The 23,376-nt window shown below is 43.1% G+C and overlaps 1 protein-coding gene across 9 annotated transcripts in view; it reads left to right on the forward strand.

Moving 5' to 3' along the window:
* The first annotated feature begins 7,982 nt into the window (after positions 1–7,982).
* The window catches only part of FOXP2 (forkhead box P2), a 404,388-nt gene continuing 388,994 nt past the window's right edge, over positions 7,983–23,376 (forward strand). For 3 of the 9 annotated variants that reach the window (XM_030960104.1, XM_030960089.1, XM_030960092.1), the window contains exon 1: positions 7,983–8,602. The gene's annotated coding sequence lies outside the window, so the exon portion shown is untranslated. Of the gene's footprint in view, positions 8,603–8,624; positions 9,147–9,406; positions 9,654–23,376 lie in introns of those variants that run through there. The other 6 variants (XM_030960101.1, XM_030960102.1, XM_030960100.1 and 3 more) reach the window with 4 other exon arrangements.

Raw genomic sequence — 23,376 nt, forward strand, 5'->3', positions numbered from 1 at the left:
TTACAGCAAGTAGCACCAGTTCACCTGTTATATTAAATTCAACAAATTACTGTAAGAAGCACGCAGACATATCTGCTGCACAGGTAGTTCTTCAAATGGGCACTTACTGCTTTTCCTTTCTTCCACGTGGATTTGGACCAGGTCCAAAATAAAGGTTTTCTGGGCATCCATGTAGTGCAGCATGGTCCTGTAGTGGTAGATTTTCAGCAAAAGAGAATGCCAGAATTTTATATGTGTAGCTAGAAGAGATCTTTAAGAAGGCAGCATCCATTTAAGCTCTTTTCAAGACCAAATATTCAACATTCAGCTGTACCCTTTGATAATCTTGTTTCTTGAATAGGTGCTGACATCATTCCTAAAGTGGTGACTTCTGAAAGTCTGACAAATAAAGGACACTCATGGATGGAAGAATCGTTCCTTTGATGAGAAGATGTTGACCTCTCTCCTTCAGCTAAGATACTCACTGCCAGATTTCTGGGACAAAGCACTCCAGCAAAGGCACACGAAATTACCAAATGGTTGGATTGAGTTAGGAAGGTGCATACAGCTCAAGCAACTGCCTCAACAAACTTTCCAAAAACTAGACTGAGCTTCAGCTGGAGCCTTGTGCAGGAATATGGACCACAGGAGCTAGCACAGTCCATTGTTCAGCCACAGTCAGTAGCGGTGAATTACTAGAAGGATTTGAGAATAACTGAAGTTTTTTGTCATGAAAAGAAAAGATGTCTACCACCAAAAAATTAGACTGTGCAAATAAAAATAGTGTCTTCTAAAACGCTTTTTCCCCCCTTTTTAACAACTAGGTAGGAAATTGTTAAACTTCTAGTAATTCTCCTTGCCAATAATTTGTTCTAAAAAATACTGTTTTTCTGAGTCACTTGTCTTTGCCTGCTGCTTTGTTTCTTACACAACGAGTAAAATAACTGACAATCTAAAGTGCAGCACTATGATATCCACTTGTTTAGGTAGTACCTTATCCTAAATTTCTCTGATTCTCCTTCTAGCTGTGTTGGTTGTGTAGCTGTAGCAATAAAAAAGCATTTTTTTTCTGGTGAAGGAAAGCGAAAAGTGGAATGCTAAGGAAACAAGCAGTATTTATTTGATTATAGGATTATACAAATTTGGAAAATAAAGTTTCTTTGCTGCTCCTGAATCACATAGTTCTGTAATTCACATCTATGAGGCAGTATCTCTATTGCCTTCAAAATACGTGTCCTGAGGTTGTGTCCCTGAAGTCCTTAATTAAACTTGAAAATGAGCTTGTTCATTCAGTGTTTGACTAGTGTAAAACTCCTATCTAACCATATTGTTAACATCCACAGTCTGCTTTCAATTTACTTCCCAAATTCATGAATTCTATAAAAGTGCTTGTGGGTGGAAAGATGACTACTTAATACATGCTAACTTGTATTTATAACATAGAAGTGGTTTTTAAAAAGACAGTTCTGTCTCTTAATACTAAATACTGAAAAATACTCTGTCCCCCACCTAAATACTGACAAAATTTCTAGAAGTCTCAGAATGTTGCTACAGATGTGTAAACATCATGAAACTGAACTGAATTTTGCATCTTTAATGCAGTCTGTATGTCTGTGTTACCAAAGGAAAGAATTGTCTGGACACAGCTGTAACTGTTGTTTGGTTATTCATATGTTTCCCTAAATGTAAGTACTTTTGGCTTAAAAGGAAAGACCTAGAAAATAACCGTATGCTCTTTTTGGTATTACAAACTCAATCTAAAATCAATGTTGAGAGCTACATCTAGGGTGGAAAAGAACAGAATCAATCCTGTTTTCTTTTGTGAAGTGGCACCCTGTCTGTTCCTTCCACAAAATTCAGGTTCTGGCAGATGAGTTTACACCCTGGAAGATTAAACCATAGACCCTGGGCAACTCATGTGTGCCCTGTGAAGACATAATGGGGCAAGTTTATCAGAGACCTTTTGCTGCTTTAGCACAAGAAGTACACTCATCTATTCCTGTACTCCAACCCATGCACCTTGTTTGTTCTGAGTGTGGCTGGAGCAGTTCATTTGTAGGTGATGCTTTCCCACCAGAGCATACATTGCTTGTGGCAGAGGCAGTTCTACAAAATCTTCTCCTGGGGGGTGAGAAAGTACTATAGCTGGAAGAGGAGAGTAGAAGCAACAGAACAAATAAAACACAAAAATTCTTCTGTCAGGAGTATTTCTGCCAGCTTTAATGAAAAATTTCTCCATGTCCCTATGTCTTCTTTTGCTCTGAGGAAATCACAAGGGAGAAAAATACAAATAAATGAGCACAAGATAGAAAAGCCGGACTTCAGACCTGGGTGGTACTTGTGGAGACTCATTGTTTCACAGTCAGGATTACGTTTTTGTAGTTAAACTTGTTTCTTGGCTTATCTGGCCCCTATATGCAATCCCATATACCCCATAACCTTGAAAACAGCATCTGCATCAGCCTAAGGAAGTTGGGAACTCTGGAGTGAAATTCAGTGGTCACTGCTCTGAGTGGCTGAAAGCAGTTGCAGAAAAGGCTGAAGAGACAACACTGCTTTAAGTGCTGCCCTTCTCAAGGTTGCCATACCTTGCTATTTTGCTATTCAGAGCCCTGAATCCTCTTTTGGAAACAAGTGTTTATATGGTCTATTTCATAAAAGCCACAGGTGTTTTCACCAATGGTTTGAAACTGACAACAAAGGGAAATTTTTGCAAAGTCTTTATGTATGTGTATATATACACACACACACACATATATATATATATATATATAAAATAGATAAATTATAATGCTATTGTATTTGACTTCCTCCTTGGACCTAAGCCATTAATCACCTTCCAGGACCGTGACCTAAGCACCTGGGTATTGGTTGGTTTGGAGTAGGGCTGTAGTGTCCCTTTGCAGAACAGGAGTCAAAGACCAGTGGGAGCAGCAGGAGAAAAGTGGGTGTGCAGCACAGCAAGTGGGATGTTTACCCAGGAAATAGGAGCCTTGGGTCAGTGGCTGCTCTAAGGACTGCTCTAAAGGCATTCTATGTAGTTACAATTTAATCCTCAGCTGCACAGAAGATGCTCGGTTTTCAAAGGTTGGTAAGGTTGAGGAAACTCACCAAACTCTTCATTCTGAATGTGACAGTTATTATTTTGAGTATTTTCAGAAATAGTGCCATAGGAGCCTAAGCAATTTTATTGGCACCTTATCAATGTTAAGTCCTGGAAGCTAAACAAGGATTTGAAAGGTTACAATCTTAGATTTACATGCCTAAATTTTAGTACCACCTTACAGGTCACATACCAGACTCTTCAGAAGTTATGAGCTGTTCATGAGACTCACACAGCTACTTGTTTATGTATGTTTGTGATACTGCTCCCTGGGTTATACTTTGGAAACTCACCAAAAGGTTTAGCCCTCTTAAAACTTTCCTCACCTTTGGCTAAATAAGACTTTCACACATACAACTAATGGTTGGGGGACCAGGACCCAAAAAGTCTTTATGGCCTGTTTGGCACAAAACAGGAAAAGAATCCAGAAAGATGTATAGGTCATCCTTATATACAATGTAAAATATGTCAAAAAAATTGACATATTTTCTAATACAGAAATCGAGTTTCAAAATTTGCACAAAAATGTTTAATTTTTTTTTTTTGGTTGGTTGGGATTTTTTTGTTTGTGTTTTTTGATTTGGTCTGTTTTGTGGGGAGGTGCTTGGTTTTTTGGGTTTTTTTGTTACTTTATCAAAGAAATGGAACTGACACAGTGTAATCCCTCATTTTGGTCAGTGCTGCTCAGGGCAGCATCTGTTCCCACGCAAACAAGACAACTTTGAAAGCCATACTTTATTTTTCTTTCCCCCAGCAACTCTCAATTACTTGATATTTTAATTTTTTCTGTTGTTATAATGTCTTTTCAATAACTTAAGAAATGAAATTATTATTTATTAAAGGTATATAAAACTGTAGGCAGTGTAAACACTGAAATTGTCAGCAAATTCTTGGACACAAGTCTTTTACCAAGTGTTCCTAAATCAGCAATTGGTTTAATGGCCCATTTATTTCTCAGAGCTGACAAAGTGGCACGAAATTTATTTCCATCAGACAAATGTTTAGCACCTGTTTCACCAATTCACAAACCTTAGCTTTTAATGTTGATACAAAGAGCTTAGTTGACTATGGAGAAAACAAAATTATTTTTTTTTTAGTAACATGAAATGAACACAATAGACAAAGGAATGCTGAAAGTGTTTATTGCCTGCAGCATAATTCTGCATTTTATGAGATAGCCTGGAAAGTGGACATGGAGCTTCAGAGGAAATTAGTTTCTCTCTTTTGACATGTCCACAAACTAAAAGTGAGAATTTCCTTCTTAGTGTCAACAACTACTGGTAGGATATAGGAAATGGAGTTTCTCTAGGCCTAGGAAAAAATTAGAAACAGGATTCATATTAGAAGATGCCCAGTGCTAATTACAGGTTTGTAAGGTTTGTGAGCACTTGTGAAATGCCAACCTCAAGACAAAGTTCTGTGTATTTCCACAGTGAAACAGAAACAGCCTGAAAGTTAACCTTTAGTGGTAAGCATTCCATCTAGCAACACATTTGGATCAATGACTGACTAAACCACACCAGTCTAAAAATAGGAACCGTGATAAAAAAATGATAAATTCGATTATTTTTGTGGTTGAGTTCAGTGAAGATCCCTGCTTGCATGAAAACCAACTGGCCTCTGAGAACACCAAGATTCAGAAAATCCCAAAGAAAACATTTCTTCTTTTTATGATTCTTCAGTAACTATAGTAAATGGGCATTTGCAAGCCATTTAACTGAAGAATTTAGAAAGGGCTAAAGTCTCATGGGGAGATCTGACAAGAAGGTGTCATGTTTACATTGGGGAATATAAAACCGTTTTATGCTTAAGGATTTTTTTTATAGCAGTCAAAGTTTTAAGAGCAATCAGAGATTGTATTAGACCATCACAGCTAATTCACTATACTATTCCAAGTTCTGTTTTCTATATGTTTCTTTTCAGAATGCACCACTGCAGAACAGGTATAAAAAATGGGCTAAATTGAATCCTACAACTGTAACATAAAAGATCTGTTTGGGTTTTTTTTTCCTTTTAAATTTTTTTAAAATTTTATTTATTATCTTTTTAGAGGGGGGTTTGAATGTGAGGGTGGTTTAGTTTTGTTGGTTTATTCTTTTTTTTTTAAATTAGACTTCTTTTTTATGAATGCAACCTCCTGAGGCCAAAAAGTACTGTGAAGAGTTGGTGCCTCTGTGTTTTGATGAGCAACTTCTTGGGGACATCAGGTGCCAGAAGAAACCCTTTGGCCTGGCAGGGTGCAGTGAACAGACACGTCTGTGAAGGGCATGGGCAATCTGCTGCCTGTCACTCCGGACCATCCAACACCGAGAAACCCACTCTGCCAGGGCGGCAGGAGTTCGAGGTGAAAGAGAAAAAAAAGAAAGTTGCCATCTCTCATTAAGATTTATTATACGTCTGAACTTTTGTAGTCCCGAAGCTTAACGACAGATGGTGGTGTAACTCCACCAATTTTGTAACGTCTCCTTTGATGTTGTAATACAGATTCTCCTCGACTTGACTTCGGTTAAAACCAGCATTTTCTGCTCTTTCCCAAGTGTCTCGGAGCAGTAGGCAGGGAGGAAAGGGAGTGCACCTAGTTCCAAGAGAAGTCGGTTATGTGCTCTTGTTCGCTTTCTAAACAATCCTAATAGAAAATAGCAATCTTATTGACACCTAACACTGCCAGCAGCACAGAGAAATTACATTAAATTAATTAAAGGAAAATGGTTTCAAAGCGTTTTATTTCAAGCGAGAAATACAATTGTGCAGATGAAATCTTGAACCGTAAACAGGAACAAATAAAACGCACCAGCGTTTTTCATTAGAAAGCCAAGTCACATTTTATACCGTAGTCGTCCTCGGGGAAAAAAAAAAAGTGAGGAAAGTGTATGTTTGTTTAGCTTTAATTCTGGGTGGAACTGCCAAGTCGCGCCGAGTAATATTAGCGGCCAAGCGCCGTGTTGTTCCCGACACGTTGTACCCACCAGACAGAGGGTCTGCCTGCGAGACCACACTGAACAGGACGAGGGGCTCGTGGAACAAAGCGCAGCCCGGAGAGAGGGCTGGGAGTGCTGCGGGCACTCACGAGAGCGGACGACGGACGGCCCGACGGCGGCGGCTCGCGGCAGGGCAGGGCAGGGCAGAGCCGGGCCGGAGCCTCGGGTCGCTGCGCGCCGCCGCTCCCGTCCCGCCTGCGGGGGATGCCGCGGTCGCCCGGCGCCCAACGAAGTTGGCGGTGCCCGTGGCCGGGCCGCGCCCTCCCGCCGGTTCGGTGCCGCGGGCTAACCCCACAGAAAGTGCCGCCGCACGCTGCCTTCCGCCGGTACCAGGATTTCTCCGCTACCGCAGACGGCTCCTGAAGGAGAGCTGCCTCTCCCCCGGGCGCGCTTCCTGCCCGAGGAGACGGGGGGGCCGGCGGTCTCCGGACCGCGCAGCTTGCGCCCCGCGAGGCTCCGCGCCCCTGCCCCGTGGAGCGCATGGGCGGCCGGAGCCTGCGGGGCCCGATTTCGTTTGCGGGCCGGCGGGGCGCGTAGCGGCGGGTCCCTCGCGGTTCCCCTCCCGCCCTGCTGGCTCGCGGGGCGCGGAGCCGTGGAGGGCGCCTGCCCGCGGGAATTCTGTCCCAGGGCTCCGCGGGGTGCGCCGCGAGTATCCCCCGCAACCGTTGCGCTCGTAGCCCTCCGCGGCAGCGGGTAGCGCCCCGGTAACCCGGAGCAGCGACGGGGCGGGGAGGGGGGGACGAGGGGCAAAGAGACAAAAGAGCCGCGAGTAGCAAATAAATATATTTTACGGCCACCCATCGGCAGCACCGCGGCCCCGCGAGCCTCTGCCCCGGCGCTGAACTTTCACCTCGCGAACCCGGCCGCGCCCCATTGGCTGCCGGCCGGTCCGCCGCGCCCCGCACGGCCCCGCCGCCGCCCGGCCCCGGCCCCGCCGCCGCGGGCGGGCGGAAGGGTGCGCGGCGGGGCAGGGGGCGGCCTGGGCCGGGGGCCGCCGCGGGGGCCCCGCCGAGTTGCTGGAGTTGCGACGGCTCCGCCCCGCGATAGCGGCTCTTTTCCCCCGCCCCCCGTCCCCGCCCGTGGCGAGCGGCCGGCAGTGCCACCGCCGGGGCTGGCCGGCGGCCCCGGGAGCGAGTGGCGCGGGGCGCGGCGGGCAGGCGGTCTGCCACTTGCCTGTAGCAGCGAGTGGCAAAGTTTGTGGGATTTTTAATTGTGCTTAATAAATGCGGTGACTGTTAATTCTGAGTGACAGTCACTTGTGATCCTGGCCCTCGGCGCGTACAGAACCCTGCTAACGCTGGGGCTGCCGCGCGATAATTAGGTGGGCTCCGAAATAACAAACCCGCCGTCCGCTTTCTCCCTCGCCCACGCGAGGTCTTTCCACCCAAACACACCCCCAGCGCCGATTTACTGGGAACCGTGGCGAGGACAAGACCAGCTACAGCCACGATGCCAGCACTTCTCTCCCCGTTCCCCCTGATATCCCCTCCCACGCAGAAATCACTTAAAACTGTTTTTCCTGGGGGGAACGGCAGCCCCAGGGCGGGGCGGCCGTTCCAGACAGGCGGGGAGCGGCCGCTCCCTGCTGCGGACATCTGGGGGGTCCTGCACCTTGCTCCAAATGCCGGGGCCCGAGAGAAGAAAAGTTTCAGGGCCCACGCGTGCCTCCTCGGCGTAGCTGCTGCCATCGGCCAGGCCTGCGCCGCCGTCCCCCTCCCACCCGGGTTCCCCGGGCTGCCTTCGCGCGGGGCCGCGGCACCTCGGGGGCTGCCAGCAGGCTGCAGCCGGCCGGCACTGCCAGCACAACACACGGCTTTGTTTTCCGCCCGTCTGCTAAACTCGTTGTGTCTAACGGAGCCGGCGGAGCAGGGCGGCGGGAGGGGAGAGGGGGCGGGAAGGGGCAGCCGCCGCCAGCAAACAACTTCCCCGACGGTTTGTTTACATAGCAGGTGGAGCTGCCGTCCGCCGCGACCCACAGCGCCCGCTCCGCCGGGGACCGGCCGGGGGAGGCGCGGGCGGAGCGGGGCACGGCCCGGCGCATCCCGCCGCACTTTTTTTTTGTTGCCATTCCCCCTCCGCTGCTTTCCCCCCACCCCTCCCCGCGTTATTAGCACTTCTGTGCAGGCCACTCTGCGATCATGTGAGGGAGGGCTCCCTTCGCACTCCCCTCTCTCCAAAGCAGCCGGTGTGTGCGGCGGGTTTTCTTTTTTTTCCCTCGTCTTTTTTTTTTTTTTTTTTCGCATTCCCAACAAAACACATACACACAGGCGGCACACTCCGCACACGGGCGGACCCGCACGCCGGGGGAGGGAGAGCAGCACCGCCAGCGCCAGGCAGCACCAGCCGGCGGGAGGGCGCGAGGCTCCGACGCCGCTCCGCGCCCGCGGAGGGCCCCGCGCCGCCCGCCCGCCCCGCTCCCCCGGCCCGCGCGGCGGCTCCGCCCGCAGGGACTCTGTATGTGCGCGCGGCTGCGCGCGGCTCCGCTCGCCCTTTCTCTCTCGGTGTCAGCTCGCCGGGACGCCCTACACGGTGTCTCCTCCCGGTAAGTGCTACCCCCCCACCCCGCCCCGCACACCCGTCCCCTCCTCCCTCCGCTCCCCGGTGTGACTTGCTACTTCCAGCGCTTCCACCCCCCTCCGCCGCCGCTCACTGACTTGCCGCCGCCGCGGGAAAGTTTGGCCGCGGCCGGCGGGGCCGCAGCAGTGACATGTGTCAGGTCTCCCGGCACCCGGTGGCACCGCTCCCAAACACGCACCGCCAGCGGGGGGCGGGGGTGCGCTCTGCGGTGGGAGCCTGCGGTGCCCCGGCCGGAGTTGGGGCCGTGCCCGGCGGGCCGGGCCGGGTCGGCCGCGGGAGCCGGCGTAAGCTCCCCCAAAACAACTCGCGGCGGCTGCGGGTCGGCAGGGCCTCCCTCCCGCCGCTCAGCGCCGCGGACCCCCCACCCCCGCGTAATTAAAAACAAACAACCTGTAGCCTCCCCGCTCGGGTAGAGAAGTGCCAGGCGGGGAGGGCTTGGGGCCAGGCTGCCGAGGAAGCGTGTGCGGCAGGCTCGGCTGCCTGCTGTTTGCCTCCCCGTTTGTGTGGTGGTGTGTTGGGGTTTTTTTGGGTTCCCCCCAATTTTTTTTTTCCTTTCTTCTTCTTTTTCCCCGAGACCTCCCCAGCAGACAGCCCGGGTGAAGAAACGTGTCACGTTTCTCCTTTGTGTGCTGCCTGCCCGCCTGCCCGCCGGAGGGAGAGGCGCACCCCGGCCCCCGCCTCTCCGCCCGCCCGCCCGCGCGGAGGGGCCGCTGCCGGCCGCCCCCTCGGGGCGCCCCGCGCCGCGCTGCCCCGGGGCGCCCCCGCTGGCGTGGGAGGGGAAGCGCAGGGGCGCCGAGGTGCCCGTGGGGGTATCGGTGCCCCCGAGCGCTGTTTGGGCTGCGCAGGGAGCAGGGTCGTCCCCTGGCCCAACACAAAATCGCCTAAACCTAACAATTAATAAATAATGGTGTTGGGGCTGCGGGGTTCCGGAGGCGGCCTCCGTGCCTGGTACGCAGGGGCCTTCCCTTAAAATTGGCTTTGAAGTTGAGGAGGGCTTCGGGACTTGGAAAGTTTTGGTAAGCGTGATAGATCATGAGGACAGAGCGGCCTTGGCGGCCTTGGCTGTGGAGCGGGCTGCACACTGCCGTGCCATCGGGAGTGCCAGGCCAGCCCTAGGACGGAGGGCGAGCGCCGGCGCCTCCGCTCCGCGTCCTGCCGCGCCGAGCGCGGGGCGCGCAGGCGGCAGCGCTCCCGGCCGCCCGTAACCTGCCGGACAGCCGTGTGCCGCCCGGCGCAGCCTGCACGGCCAGGGTAAAGGCAGTCCGTGAGGCGGTTTTGCTCTTTCCGCGTAGTTCGGCTCGCGTCAGGTTCGGCAGGCAGCAGGCCCGTGTGGCAGCGCAGCCCCCGGCCGAGAATGCTGGCGAGCGCCGGTAAGGTCCCGGGATGGAGCTATTGGAGAGGCGTAAAGCTTAGGCTATGCGCTGGCAGGAAAACGCTCATCTAAAATTTGCGAGAATTGTACAGATAGATAGTGGGCTGCTGGTATATTCTCCAGGGAAAAATAATCTCAAGAGTAACTACCGTGAATCTGTGGTATTGTCCTCTTATTAGTAAAGAGTGCAGAGCTACAGATGGAGGAATGGGCAGTACCCTGTACCTGGGAATCGCTCGTACTTCTAGGAAGTCTTGCCTGTGTGCCTATGTACCGAGAGAAACACAGAAGTTCCTCTTCCAAAGAGGATCTTCCCTTGTCTTTCTGTGCATTAGAGCCCCTATCCAAACTCAACTCGTGAGAGTGGGAATCTTTCCTTTGGCAGCAGTAGGAATCGCTCCATTGACTTCACAGGCTCGGATCAGGCCCTTGGAAATTTTTTTACGAAGGTGGGACTCGGAAGTTGTGCATGGTGTCTGTATCTCCCCATTAATCCGTGTGTGTGGGGGGAAAGAAATCAAAGTTTTAAGATATTTTGACAGTTTTAAATTTTTTCTTCTGTGTGCTAAGTTATTTAAAGCCATTAAGGAAAAACATTACTGCTAGTAATATTACTCTAAAGAAAATATGATTAATTATTAAATTGGTTTCTCTAATGCTACACTAAACCCTTTTAGGTGGGATATGGTTTTAATCATTCAAATAAGTATTTTCTAAAGTTTTTTCTTGATGATAATTTGTTCATGTAAACGTAGATACTCAAAATAGCCCTGTTTTGTAGTAATCTGCAGTTTTCATGTAGTTTTTACAAAACGGTTTTGTTCTGTAGAATTTTTGCATGCTTAAATCATTAATTTAATTACTCAGGATAGTCGATCAGTAAAAGGCTAAGTGGAAGGAAAGAGTGTTTCAAATACAGCATTTTCCAAAATGCATGTAGTTAGATGTCCTAATTTATTTTGATAATATGTAATACCTGAAATACAGTGCTTCATATGAGGCCTTGTTGGTGTAGGCTTTAAGGTTTAACAGTAACCTTAGGAGGAAGCTTAAGCAGAATCAATTGTATAAATATTTGTGTATTTCTTTGTTTTTAGTTTAACCTCAGTGATTTTTACATTGTGTCATGGGATCTTTGCTACAGTGCAGTGTTTATATCATCTGAGAGAGGAAAAAAACTGAACGTTTTGTAGCTTTCTGTTTAGTGAATATTTATGTAAAATGACCAAATAGTCTCTAAGGAATAACCAAATTAGAGTGGGTTTGAGTGTGAGGAAGAGTAAAAGAAATATACCAAGTTCGGGACATTTCAATCAGTAAATACATGGTACTCTTTAAAAGCTGCACTAGGGTTTGTGCAGTAGTCAGGTGAATATTTCACAGATTTTTGAAGTGACTTGTTCATTTAGTGGTGTTTGCCTTTTTTTTGGTTGCATTTTTTTTTCTGTAATCATCTGTTGCTTATACGTATTTTAATGCTTTCCATAATAGAATGTGTTGGGACTATAATTTTAAGAATAATGCTGTATTTGCTTAGAAATGTTCCTGTCAGACTCCATTATTTTTTTTTAAGTTCTTGTTGGACTTAATTTTTTTTTAATTACTGTAGAATAAGAATTTTTTTTAGGACTAATTTGTGTGAGCTTGAATAAGCTTTTGGTATTCTGAGAAATATACCTGATTCAGCATTGCATGCACAGGAGTTATTCGAGGCTAGTGGGCTGAAAACAATAGAAAACTTCTGAGATGTGATCCATTTTGTGGCAGTGTTTTACTATGTGTCATGGAAAATGTCACTTAACCTCTTTGTTTTTCATCATCGATATGTGATGGCTGGTATTTATCTTTCTGATAGAGAGGTTAATTAATATTTCTTGAACATGGAGTACTTTTTTGTTCCATTTCAATTTTTACCTGGTTTATTTTGGAGAAATTAAATTGTGATGGTGGCTGAAAATGAATGGTTCCTAGGAATCATGTTTTTTTCTTTTTTGGTCGTATTGTGAAGAGGTCACTTGCTCATATGAAATGAAAACCATTTAGGACATAGGTCACTGAAAAGTACTCATGGAATGATTTTAACCGGAGAAAAGTGCAAATCACAGTCAAAATAAAAAATGCTATCAACTTTGTTGTAAAATAATAATTTTCTGTACATTGGTACTGATTATTCTTTTAAAATTTTGTGACAGCTAATAGGTCTAGAACTAATGCAAATTGTCTATTTTTTTCACAGCCACTGTAGCATACTTCTCAGCTAATCCTTGTTAGAAGAAATACTTGTCATTTAGATTCCTGTTCCCTGCCCTGTTTTGATTTGATACCTTTCTTGATTGTATGTGTAAAAGAGTGGCACCAGAAGAACCTCATATAAGTGATGAAATTGTAGAAAATCTTAGCTGTAATAAACAAACCTCTTAAAATTAATCTTAATTGCAATAAAATAGTTCCTTGTTAGTTGTTTGAAGGCTTTCTTCCACATTTGTTCCTTTACAGAATATGCCTACTTACTGTAATAATTTCCAAGAGTAGCTTTAGACTTAAATTTCAAAAATTCTAGACCAGCATAAAAACAAGGAGCAGTCTCACAAGTGTTATTTAGCACTGATCTTTTTTTTTTCTTTCTGAGGCTTTCAGTACTTTAATCAAACTTACTGCTTTTAAAAATCTTCTAAAATATTTAGTGCAAATTATAAGAGGCATCTATTAATTGTTGCAAGATTTGCATCTGTTTTTGCTTTCTGTTTTTTTGGTTTTTTTTTAAATCCCATTTCTGATAGGTTTGTGATTAAGGGCAACACCGTGTTTTATGTCAGAAAGGTGGTTTTGAAAGTGCCAGTAATAGCTTGCTTATGCTGTCATCACTGAAGTAGCTGAAAATAATCTCTTTAATGAACAGTTGCTACGATGTTTATTGCTTCACCAATGTATAGTTTGGGATGATGTTAGAAAGTAACATTTGAACTCTGAGGAATGAATTTGTGTAGAATTATGTTTAATATCACAATTTCAGTTCCTAGTCTAAGAAAAAGAAAGTTAAAATACTAAGTATACTGTTTTAGGGTCTTTACTGTCTTAAGTCTTTTTAGTAAGTTGTAGAGGTTGCTGAGGGGAAGGAATAAGAACATTGTAGGTTTAACTTTTTGTTCATTTACTTAGTTATTTCTTTTTCCTGCTCATAGTAATTACACATCTGTAGTTGCAAATGGGTTTGCTGCAGTTTGTTTCTTATTTAACCATATGCATTAATCAGGCTGGTTGCTGAGGACACAGCTGATTCCCTTGGATATGGTGTACTGCACACCTCTACGTGCCCTGAGTGTGGGTGTCTCTTCTGATGGGTGGCACAGGGCTTTAGGTAGGTAACATGACTTTCTAATTGGTTGGGCTGAGAAACAACAAACAGTTTTAAAGGACAGGCAGCACCTTCATTCCGTGTGCAGAAGGGAGATTTTCTGCCCTGCCCACTCCATCCATCTCCCTTGCAGTGCTATGTCATGTGCATTCTGGGGTGAAAAGAGAAACTACTGACCTCCTTCATACAACCCTCTGAGTCACAAAGAACCCTCTTTGAAGTAGTTCGCAGACTGGCTTTGGCTTACATGTAGAACTTGCTTGTTTACCAAGAAGCTTCAGCTTCCTGTGGGCAGCCAGTACTGGAAGAAGTTGGTGGAGTATCTCTGTTTTACAGCGTTTCCAGCCCTTGGTGGTTGCAGGGTCCATGGGGACACACACAGAGTCCTTTGCCCAGTGAGCTGGTCCTTTGGACCTCTGTGGTCAATCAGGGCTGCAAATTGCATCATGTTAAGTATGTCTGTAAATTGCTGATACCAGTCTTGTTTCAGTTTGCCTCCAGGACATTATGAGGATGACTGAGATTCCAGTGGGCCTGTGCCAGCCTTGTCCCAGTGGGAGATACTGTTGGGCCCAAAACTGGAAATCCATTTGAATAGTGATGTTTTGGGGCTAGGGATGTGTATATATACATCACTGTATATAATGGGAAAGTTGCTGGGGTTTTCTAGGCACGGTATTTTGTAAATAAGTATTTACATTGTTACAAGACAAATCTTTTAAGATTGATGTTTAGTTGATGATCATTTTAGAATGATTTGTTTTTTCTCTTACAGTGTGATGTGTATTTTGCAACTTTGGTCAGAATTTGTCTTCAAGGTGAATTCACATGCTGATTTATTCCATTATCCAGCTTTTGTATTTCAGCCTTAACCAACATGATACATTATGTATTTAATGTAATTTGAAATAATGTATTTGACATAATTTGACTAATTACATTTTGACATATATTTATATTAAAATAGTCTAATCTTGATGGATATTGCTACTACAATTTTTGCCATCTTGTCCCTTCAGAGAAGGAAAGAGAATGGCTGTGATGTTACATTGCTTGTTGTACAGGACCTAATTGTGTTATTCAGCCTGAAAACTATGAAACTTGTGTTTGGAGAAAGAATCTCAGAGTTGCAAAGCTATATCAAGCATAATACTTTAAGTATCTATTAGGTGTTGATTTTGAATTTGCCCAGGAATGGTGAAGAAAATGTAAAAGAGGTAAACATCATTTCAACTTTGCCATGCTGTCAGTTCTAAGTCTTACAAAAATTGCTCACAGTTACATTGTTGATTTATCCTTTTGTAAGTCTCACTGTTGGTGTTGAGAGGGCATATTGTTCTTCTGGAATTGTAACTCACCTAGTAAAACAAATGACGTAATAAAACCTGTAGTTGATGTTTAACAGCTTAGAAATTAGATCAGAAATTGACAAGTTTTGCCATGTAAAAATATTGCGGAGGAAATTCAAGGACTAGTGATGGGAAGCCAGAAAGGGCTTTGGAAAATAGAGGGGCAGCGTGCAAACAATGGAGAGTTGGGAAGTGAGGGGGAAAAGGCTGGGCAAGAGCCAGCAAAGGCACAGGCAGCACTGCCAGAGGATGGGCAACTGCTCAGAAAATAGGGGCTGAGGGTCTCAGAAGAGCAATGTGATTTTTATCTGGTGCCCAATATGGAAAATACATTTCTTCACCTTCACTTCTTCTGTGGGAAGAAAAACCAAACTTTTTTGCACTCCAGCTTTATGCACATGGCAGGCACAGGAGTTACCCCAGGTTACACTGGCCCTAATTGAGGCCAATATTTTTTAAATACTATATCTTGTTAAATCTAGTGTATGTCTTTGGAAACTTACTTATTAGTTGTTGCATTGAAATTTGATATTTAATTATTGAAAAAAGTATCATTTTATTCATGTTACAGAAGAGGAACCAAGGTCTTTTGAAGATAAAGGGAAGAAAACTGTCTGGAAAACAGGCTAGTATTTTTTAGAGTCAGAAGCACATAAATTGAAATATCTCTGGTTTAGGACACTTCTCTGTGAGAGAAAACAAACAGGATTGTGGTTTCATTACGTAGTTACAGCATTCTCATGACCTATAAATGAAAACATGAAAACCTAATGTAGTCAGTGTGCACAGACTGCAGAGATTCACGTATCTGCTGTTGTGCTTTTCAGTTGTGTCAGTGTTTTCATCTTTGTAGAACATCATATTCAATGAGGAATAAATGATACTGTGTGTACAGTATGGTGAATGTAAGAGAAAGAGTGCTGAGAACTCTGTGATATGTGGCAACAGTCACTCTTCATTGAAAGAATATATGATGAAGAATATATGGGTGCTAAAACTGTAAAAATATTAGGATGGAACTTTGCTAAAGATCATGAAATGCTTTTGTGCAAAAATTTATTCAGACCCATTTGTCACCAGTCTTGAATGCACTTAAATTACTTTTAATGTTGTGAAGATGCCTGCAAATTGTTGTCAGTACACAATAACTGTCAGCATACGTTGAAGAATATGTATGGTCAGTAATTCAACAGATAACTACATTGAATATACAGAAGTTTCATATGGTGTCAGATTCTTGCACATTCTTTTTCTTTAGAAGAAAAATTAAATCTATTGTGAATGAAACTTTAACTTGGTATTCTATTTTAAGAGAGTGACATCTTGAGGAAGAGTTAATGATGTTTGGTGTTGGATGTTCTGGATCTTTTTTTGAGCCTCTATTTATTATTGACCAGGAAAGGGTATGAAGTATACTTGAGTAACTAGAAACGTACTCTTATGAACTGACTAGAAATGTACTCTTATGAAAACCCTTTAAAAATACTGGTTAAGGGTTTTTTTTGTTGGGTTGGTTTGTTTGTTTTTTTGTTTTGTGTATTTTCATTTCTTTGATTTGGTTTGATTTTTTTCTTTTCTTTTCTAAAATGGTTTTTGGTTTTGAGTCTGGGAATCAAGCTACACGTTCAAATCACAGAGAAATCAGGGGAATGGCAAACTGCCAAAATATTTGTGTACTACTGTGTATTATCACTGGTAGGTGAAGAGGCTCATGATCAATCCAATGTGTGTGCGTCCATGCCTGTGCATGTGTGACTGTGCAGCATCACAGGGCTTCTGTCTCCATCCACAGCTTTCTGGCAAGGAGACCAGGGCCTTCAGAAAGAAAATAAATGTATCCTAGTGGGTTTATTGCATCTCGGGTTATGGGAGAGAAAGTATTCTAAAGGACAGTGTTGTCAATCCTTTGCTAAAACACGGAATGTGTTTAAGGAACGTGGTTCTCCAGGCAGGAACTGATCATGCTGGAGAGTGTTTTACAATGTAAAAATAGGTATTTAAAGGGTTGTGATGGGAAAACATGGCCTTCCAAATTCTTCCTTGAAAAAATGAGGGAAGAATGCTTCTGATCCAGGTTAGCATTCATTTCCAGGCTACGTATGGCTTGCAGCATTGGAGTTGTGCCATGCTCCAGCTTCAGGTCGTCCTCTGGGCTGGTTGTGGTGTCTGGGTGTGCTTGGTCTGGCAGTGGGGGCTGGAGTAGTGAATGATTCAGTGGTTCTGAGGCTGGCAGCAGATCGGCACTTGTCAGGACTCTGCTCAGATTGAGCCTTCCTGCTCCCGGAGCACACACGCTTCTTGTGGCTTGACCTGTGTTAGGCTTCAGGAGAAGATGTGCTTGAGGTGATGGCCACACACTTGTGTTGAAAAATCCAAGACCTTCATATCTGATCGCAAGTTTTCTGAAGTATGAAGACTTGCTTTTATGGCTGAGGTGCTGAGACTGGTTAATGATTTTGATGTGTTTGTATGTACCTGTCCAAAACAGGTTTCTGAAACTGAGAAGTTACCAACTACTTAGTTGCTCTTCGAAGCCACCTAGACTGAGACAGGTGATAGATTGCCTGTGCATATTTAAGCCAAATCAGTGTGTTATCAGTTTTTCTTTCAATAAAAGTTCTTATTCCAACTGTTTTGTAGACTCTGAAGCAAGTCACCACTAACATGAAAAAGTACAGCATTCAGGTACATCATTGGTGAGGGTCCAAAGACATATGAAAGAGACATTTCTGAAAATGTGAACACAGAGACTTGTTTTAAAGTATCCAGCCTGATGAGCCAGGCATGGCTACCAGGCATGACGCACTGTGTGCTGTAGCTGCAGGGTGTTGTGTGCCTCATGATTGGTGCTAATGTACATATGCAGCAAGTCTGGCATTTCCCAGGAGCTTCGGGCAATGTGTGAACACCAGTAATTCGCTGTATGTTTGTCTAGAAAGCGTATGGCTAAAGTTGGACCTTGCTCTCACTTCTTGATATTCCTTCTCCCCCTTATCATTTGATTGTCACATAAGAGGAGAGCTACTGTGCAGCCTGAGAGAGGTGGCAGATGGAGAAAGCCGTGTACTTGACTGGTCCTTCTGAGTTGTAGGCTCAGTGCTCACATTTTAAATCTTTCCGTGACTCAGTAGAAGAATACATTTCTATTATTTGATTATGTGTAAAAATGGAACCTGCTGTCCCGGACTTAACTGAAGTGCTATTTTTAACATATGTTTCGGTACCTGTCTTCAGTAACTAGAATTAAAATGTAAACTGAAACTATTAGCCTTATTATACATAGGCACATTTTGTGACTTAAAATATTCAAACCTCTAAATATACTTATGTATGACTTAAATATAATTTTATAAACATTTTTCTGTATCCTGACTGACATTTGGGTCGTTTGTTGCTAACAATAAATTACTAAAAGAATGGGGAAGACCTGTTTTTCCAAGTCATTATTAGGCTTACAGTTTCGCTCCAAATTTATGTATCAACAAAATTTCCTTAAGCTGAATTTCTCTTTTTCTAAGATGCAGATGGAGCAAAATGTAACCAGAGACTATTAAAAATACCTTTCATATTGTCACCTGCAATATTACCATAATTGGAACTAAGGAGCCTGCAGTTGCACAATATTTATGTTGCAATCCAAACTGACACAGCCTGGAATGCCTCGGTAGCAAAACAAGACACAGACCCAAGCCTCAGAGTGCATGCTTGGGAGGGAGTGAGTCGCTCCTCTTGGAAACCTCCTCTAGCAAGGGCATCCTGGAGGTCTCCCTGCTTTGCTCTGGGCTGGGGGGCTGAGGTGGTAAGTGCTGGCAGCTTGGCTGCAGAGAGCAGTGGTGGGTGTGGGTGACCCTCTGTGCCAGGCTGCAAGGATGGCTGCTTTGGTAAGTCTTGTCTAGTAAGACATAGCTCTTTCTTTGAAATTGACTGACTGGGGTGATTGTTTTCATTCCTTTTCACTCCTGACACTTTGGGGCCCTCTTTCTTAGGAGGTGTTGTTTGGAAGAAACACTTCTAATGCATTTACTTTTCTTTGGTGCTTGGAAATAGTGAGTCATTGTCCAGTGTCACCTTTTCTGCGCGGATTGCTGTGGGCACAGTGAAACCAATGTTAATCTCTGCTGCGTCTCTGGTAGGCTTCTCAACAGCTGATGAGCTTGATCTATTACTCCTGGCCTTCTCTGGCAAGCACAATATGGTATATTTGCCTGTGACTGACACACTTAGATCTATGGCCACAAGATATCTGGTCAACTCTTCAAGCCTTTACCTTTAGCATTAGCTTTAACCCCTCAGGGCTCAGCTGCTTGCAGCATTTAAAACATGGCAAGAGGTTTTATAGCAGAGATTTGACTCAGCAAGACTTGTGCTACCTCTCACTGAAGATATAAAATACAATTTGTAGCTTATAATTGCTGCCTAATATGATCTTGGACCCTTACTTAAAATCCATTTAACTGATACTGTGCTTTCTTTATAAGGTTATTATTGGGAGCTAACCTTTTCTTGTGTTGTGGTTAAATGTACAATGTAATAAGGGTGTTTCTAATATGTTTAAGAGTTAGAAGATGTGTTAGAGGTAACCTTTATGCAGAGAGTTTTATATAGTTGTAGTAAGGACAGCAATATTAAAATCCTGAACATTAGTACCATCTGAATATAATTTGTTCTCATTCTATTTTGTGTGTGCCTGCTGGTGGAAGATGATACAGTATATTGAAGAAATCTATGTTGTTCTCCAGAATCATTCTTATAGGTAATTATTAACCTAGCGCAAATTACTGTCTCCATATTTTTTTTAAATTTAGATGCGTTCAAAAATGCAAAAAGTGTATTGGATATAAAAGATAAATCACAATTCTTCCTTTCTTTAGACTTCAAGGAGAAAAAACTAAACCCAGGATTTTAGACACGAAACTGAAAGCCTCCCAGAAATATTTACTTCCTTGTTTAACTTCTGAAATACAGACATGGGACATGTCTGTTGGATATCTTCAGGGAACACTACCTTATAACAGATTTAAAGATTTATTTTCCTTGGTGACAAATGTTGGTACTTTTGCTCTGTATTAGTTTGTCTTCCTTTGATTGCCTAATAGAAATGCAAGTTTGCTTAGAGTTATTGAAACATTTTTGTATTTTTTTCCCTTAATCAGGTACCTAAGTATATATATGTAGAATTTGGTATACATGGAAAAAATTTCAGAACTTGAGCCCCTGTACTCTTCTTGAAACTGCTCTAAATGATGGTGAAGGCAATGAAGTTTCATATGAGAAAAAGGGTCAGGAAAAAAAACAAACGAAAAACAAACCAGAAAGATGAGCGTTATAAGCGTGGCCAGCATTTGTTTGAATTTGTATTTTGTTTCTGCTGTTAGTGTAGGAAGCTCTTTTCTCACTCTTCAGAGCCTTTTTTTTAAAATTTATTTTCCTTTTTCCCCACTTGTTCATTTTTCTTCCCTTTCCCTCAAGGGGGCATTGTGGGTTGAAGAGGGGGAACGAGTTTTGCACATGTCAGGCCTATAGCTGAAAAATACTTGTTTTTCTTAAGTTCAGTAAACTGCTGTTGGGGTGAACGCATCTGTGTGGATATAGGCAAGAGCGCCTGTAAGAGAAACAAACATTATTTTTTATCTTAAGTAGATGTGGAAGGGGGCCAGCAGTTACAGCTTATGGGGTTGAAATTAACTGCTTTTAATGTTGTGAAGAATGATGATGATAGAGACAAAGTGCCTTCCTAAAATTTATAAGTATAATTCTTGGCTCAGATGTATACTTGCAGAACTTTGTGATAGAATTAATCTCAGTACAGTAAAGATTAATTCATTAATGGTTATGAGGTGTTGATATAATTAAATAGAGAATGCCAGTAAATTGCTTTCTGGAGCTCAGTGATTGCAAACTCTGGTCTCTTAATTTGATCTATCCACTACTTTCCATTCACTTGCTGAAATGCTTTCTAGACTGAGAAATTAGCCAGACTCCAGGTACACTAACTACAAGAACTGAGTTGGTTTCTCTTAAAGGAGAGCCTTGGATGAGGTCTAGAAGTGTTTCCTCAAGAAAAGTTAAGATTGAATGGAAAAAGGAAAGCAGAAACAGGTTTTTTACATTGGTGAATGTGTCCAGAGATTGTGTTTCTCACTAACTGCCTGAATTTTGTGCTGGTTTGTGGTAGCTCTAACACTTACACAGAAGAAAAATTAAGATGCTTACAACCCAGTGAAAGAGATACTGACCAAATTGGAAAAACTAGCTAAGTCGATTTCTTTCACTGGTGTTGCAGTATTTTTCATATCTGGTTTTTGGTTGCTCTAAACGAATGTTATCATCCTCTCAGTGGACAGTCCATTTTTCCTGTGAATTATTTAAATGCGGGAAGAAATTATTTTATGGAGACATTAGATACCTCTGGAATTAGCCTTTCGCACAAAGGATAGTTTAACTGCATGAGGCTAAAGTTCACTTTATGCTTTTAACTGGAGCTCTTAAGAGTAGAGATGTATGACAAAATACGTTCTTTAGGAAAGTGTCAGTGTTTTGCCTTCGTAGATTTTTCTTGTGCAAGGTATTCTTCACCATCTTTCTGTTAATTTACTTAATACTATGTTGGGCTATAACTGTAGTGTAACCCTTTGAGCTCCTAAAGGGACTTAGAATCATAAAGTCATTTAGTTGGAAAAGACCTACAAGATCATTGAGTCAAACTTTGATCACCACCTTGTCAGCTAGATCACAGCACTAATTGCCATGTCCAGTTGTTTCCTGAACACCTCCGGGAATGGTCACTCCACCACCTTCCTGAGCAGTGGTTCCAATGCTTAAAAATCTTTTCCATGAAAAAATTCTTTCTGGTGTCCAACCTGAACCTCCTCTGGTGCAGCTTGAGGTCATTTCAAGGTAAAAGTGTCCTGGATATCCAGCTACAAATTGAAGAGAATGGAAAAAAGTGATTCCCAAATGTTGATTTGTGAAAAAAATTCTTGTTGAGTAAGCTCCCTAATCTTTGCTTCAATTATAGAAATAATGGGAATAGTTTCCTTAAAGGCCTGCAGGAAGAGATCTGTCCTTTTAAAATTTCCTACAGCGTTTCTATAGGCTTAATATGGATGTGATATTTGGAAGGAGAAGCCCTATTATTGCTGAAGCACATCAACTGCATTTAATTGTTCCAAAACCTTCTGTGCATTTTGAGTAAAGAGGTTGTAGTTTTTACTGCTCAGTTTGTCAAAGAAAATTTGAGGGGAAAATGAATTAGCTACTGCTCAAGTGTTCATAATTCATTCTGGAATTTTCTAATGCATTAAAACAATTTTTAAGTTAAATTTACTTCACATATGTGTGCATCTAGTAATAGGAACTGTGTAAAACAGCTAATAATTGTACCCAAACTGCTTCCAGTTCAACCATGTCTTTCCCACAAATCATGTTTTGCATAAATGAAAATTGTGCTTCTTGATTTTACTTGGCAGATCTGAAGTACTTGTGGTAAAAACTGTTCTAGCAAACTACACAAAGCTAAACTCTGTAAAAGGAACCCCAACAGCTGTTCTGCAAATCATTGTGATATACATTGTACTTGTGACTTGATCAAGTTTGGTTATTGCAATATAACATCAAAGGCATTGCATCTTCTGTAGCTGTAGACTCCACTGAAGGCCTGCATTTTTGTTCTCGGCGAGAAGTTAAAAAAATTTCTGACAATGTGAAAATATATTTGGTGAGTAGCTGCATAATCTGTGTTTTTTCTGTCTCTGGGTGGCAATTCTAACAGTTTGAAGTCTCTTAAAATTCAGTATACTTGAAATAAAAAAGCCATTTCTGCGATTGTTTGCAAAGTTTTAATTTGTTTTAAACCACGTTGTTGATCTAGAGCTTTTGCTCATTTAAGGTTGATTAATTGCTTTTGCCCCTTTTGTTTGCAGTTCAGTATAATCTCATGCAGACTATTGTAATTTTTTTTAAATTTTAATCTTCTGTTGATGGTTGTATGTTTGGATGGGATGTTAAATTTGACCACTAATAACTGAAGGATTTAAATAAACAAATAAATAAGATTGAAAACAATAACAAAAGACTGCAAACTGGAACAAATGCTTGGCATTGCAAATTTATTTTGTGAAGCATAATTTCTGCACCTGCTGTATACCCCATTGTGGAAGCTCTTGTTTTCATATTTTTTATTTAGAAAAAGATTATCATGTTTTCATTCAAGTACCTTTATTTAAGGCAGATTTAATAGAAACAAGAATAATAAGCCTATGTCTTACACTGAATGTTTTTTAAATGTGTGTGCCTTTTCTGATAATTACTATTCATTAAGGCTCACTACTCTTTCTTTAAAGGATAACTCTGTTATCTTAACAGTAACATGGATGGGTGAACATTGACTGAAGTCACTTCATGCAAAATGTAAAATACATTTCTGATATGGAGTTGGAGTTGGATTCTGTGGCCCATCTGCATTGCTGCAGTGCCTTTCAGAGAGCGCAGAGCCCAGCGAGTGCTTGGGTAAGTCACATTGATCCAGTGTGACCCACACTACAAAGGATTAGTCTCGTATTGATAACTGACATGGTTAACTTGGCACAAGCAGGAGCCTCTGATTTCTGCTTACAGGGCAGACCCCAGATCAGGGCTGATGATGCAAAGGAAGATGCTGTAAC

This window comes from Camarhynchus parvulus, chromosome 1A (genome assembly GCF_901933205.1).
Source record: "Camarhynchus parvulus chromosome 1A, STF_HiC, whole genome shotgun sequence".
Classification (NCBI taxonomy): Eukaryota; Metazoa; Chordata; class Aves; order Passeriformes; family Thraupidae; genus Camarhynchus; species Camarhynchus parvulus.